Here is a 3044-nt window from a genome sequence, read left to right as displayed (position 1 = left end):
TTTGTCAACCCATTGTCTGATCGACTTGGGTGAGGACCACATGCCCATTAATTTCCTAACAAGGCTCTATTAGAGAAAGTCAAAAAGGTCTTTCGAAGGCCTGGATGGAGAGTGACCAATGGAATATTCTCGACCTTTCTATCAAATTTCTTTTAATGCTGCTTTTGCCTAGCATTGGTTTTAAGCGTTGAAATCAAAGCACAAAAGGCAACCTCCTCGTCACTAGCGGGAGGGGGCCCTCTTGGGCCCATAGCCATTAAGAAACAACAAGGAATACACTAATAGAGAAAAAGGATAGGTGTTGTGATGCATTGATTGCAACATGGGGCACAACTAAATATTAATAAACTTGTCACTTTGGTTGTACCACATAATTTCAAAGTAAACAAAATCATATATTGGATTAAATTTACTACCTAAACTAAAGGTAGCATGGAAAATGTTTAGTAAGCTAACAATTTTAATATATTAATGGATGTACCCATTCCTTGATTGATGTAATACCACATTGTCTAAATTTCATATTTTGTATCTCTCCATTTTGTAATCTAGTTAACCTTTTTTAATTGAAACAAAATAAAATACATTAAAGAGAATCTTTGAAATATTTTTCCCGTGGAAAAATGATAACTGTCTATTAATTATAAAAAGTTACATACGTAGATGCAAATAATGCATTCTTTTACTGTCCCAAGATGCACCACTCAAGAAGTTGGTGCCCATATAATCAAACCAAAAAACTAAAAAAAAAATGGGGCTAAGCAAAAGAGCTTAGTCACCCTTTTCTCCCTTTTTTTTTTATTCTTTTCGCCATCCTCCTTGATGAGGAGTGGTTGTTACAATAATTAGTTGGTTCTCTTCTGTCTGCCTCGGATGTTCCTAATCTGAGTCTGAGCTCCCATATGTATAAGGATGTTTGAATCCTCCTATCTCCTTCTCCTTTCGCATTTCTTGGCTTGAGTGTCCTTCTACTCTTGGATTTTGCGAAATTGATACCATTGTTCCGTCCTGGTTCATTTCTTCATTTTTTTGAAGATGTCTATGGCTTTGGGATTTCCTCAGTGATGGGGATTCCCAAGTCCTCCTCTTCCTCTTCTTCATCAGGTTATGTTGTTGGGAATTTCCATCCCATAGGGTTTTTCACAGGTTTTTTTCCCTCCTGGGATCTTTCTTTGCCAAAGGACATGTGGTTTGTAGATGTCCAGTTTGAAGACAAAGACGACATCTAAATGTTGTGTTCTCATAATCGAAGAACTGGGTCCAACATTGGTTGTTGTGTGTCAGAAGGATACGGTGTAATGCCCCACTTAAATCGTATCCTGCAAATTTTATTAATGTTTACATTATCTGAAAATATTGAGAAATATTGGTCTAATATAAAATTCATGATTTCTATTATTCAAATTCCCAACTTACCTTCTCAAATTGAATCTTAGGTAGGATATGGTCTCCTTCCATTATTTCAAATAATATATATATTCATCTCACATTTCCCAATGTACCCTCATATTTACTAGGGAGAAGACATGGTCCTCTCCAACTCATTATCAATATATATATTCATCTCACATTCATCAATGTACCCTCACATTTACTAGGGAGAAGACATGGTCCTCTCCATTTAATTACATCTCACATTCCCCAATGTACCCTCACATTTACTTGGGAGAAGACATGGTCCTCTCCAACTAATTATCAATATATATATTCATCTCACATTCCCCAATGTACCCTCACATTTACTTGGGAGAAGACATAGTCCTCTCCATTTAATTATCATATATATATATATATATATATATATATATATATATATATATTCATCTCACATTCCCAAATGTACTTTCAGATTTACTTGGGAGAAGACATGGTCCTCTCCCATTAATTTCCCGATTTTATATTCATGTCACATTTCCAAATGTACTCCCATCTTTACTTGGGAGAAGAGAAGTCAACTGTAAGGATGGATGAGAAGTTAATGACATTAATGAGAGGTGGTTGAGATGGAGAAGAGAGGGAGGGTATAAAAAGGGAAGGAGGAAGGGAGAAAAGGGGATGTTGGGTCTTGCTTATGATTTTGGTGTTGGTTGTGATTTTAGGATTTGCTGTGATTTTTGGAGACCTTAGGAACCTGTGGAAGTTTATTGGATCGTTGAGAGAAGGGAAATATTGTTCATCTTGGTTTGGATCATTCATCTTCGACACACACACTACATCTGGTTGGACTTGGGCTCAGAGGGCTAGGGAACCTGTGGAGGTTTCTTGGGCTAGGAAGTATTTCCTAGTTGTCTGGGAGGTAAATCTAGTTGGGTTAGTCAAGAGGAGCTTTCAACAGGAGCAGCAGCTCAAAGGCATCTCCACCAACCACCGGTACAGGTATTCCTCTATAGATTACTCATGTAAATTTATCAAAATGAAATGTTCACTATAAGTTATAAGGATTGGAATGTAAATGGTAAAATTTTCATTGTTTAAAAGTCTTGTAAGAAAGTAAGTTATTGTCTCTTATTGTATTTAAATTCTAGAGAAATAGCTCTGTTAGAAGACCCTAGGATAGGGCTCTTACACATGGTATCAGAGCTTTGGTTCAAAATCTAGACCCAAAGCCCACTAAACCCATAGTTTATAATTTCCACAAGTCTCTTTTTCATTTGATGAGAATCCACACCCACGGCTACTTGCCTTTACTTATGCTAGGAGTCCGTATTCCATTCACATTTAGTTTGACTCTGCCATTTCCTCCACCAATTCGATGGCTAGTCTGAGGAGTTTCGGTGTTTTATAGTTGATTTTTTTATTGCGCTAGCCAATTATCTGAGAACAACGTATGGATTACACTTTCTGCAAGATAAATCTGGGCAAGTGTGGTTCATAGAGAGACCAGCAAAGTCTAGCAGAGGCGGTGAAAGGTAAGCTGAGCTTCCTGTCTTTTGTGATTTTATTTTACCATCACCTTAAACTTGACCACAAATGCCTGGAAATTGAGAATCCTCGTGCAGATAGAGAAGACCCCGAGCCACTCCCGATATGATGTTGCAGCGCTT

The sequence above is a fragment of the Pinus tabuliformis genome, chromosome 6 (assembly GCF_031772625.1).
Source record: "Pinus tabuliformis cultivar Carrire ecotype Pingquan chromosome 6, CPIR1, whole genome shotgun sequence".
Classification (NCBI taxonomy): Eukaryota; Viridiplantae; Streptophyta; class Pinopsida; order Pinales; family Pinaceae; genus Pinus; species Pinus tabuliformis.
The sequence above is the reverse complement of the archived record's forward strand: the minus strand, read 5'-3'. Positions refer to the sequence as shown.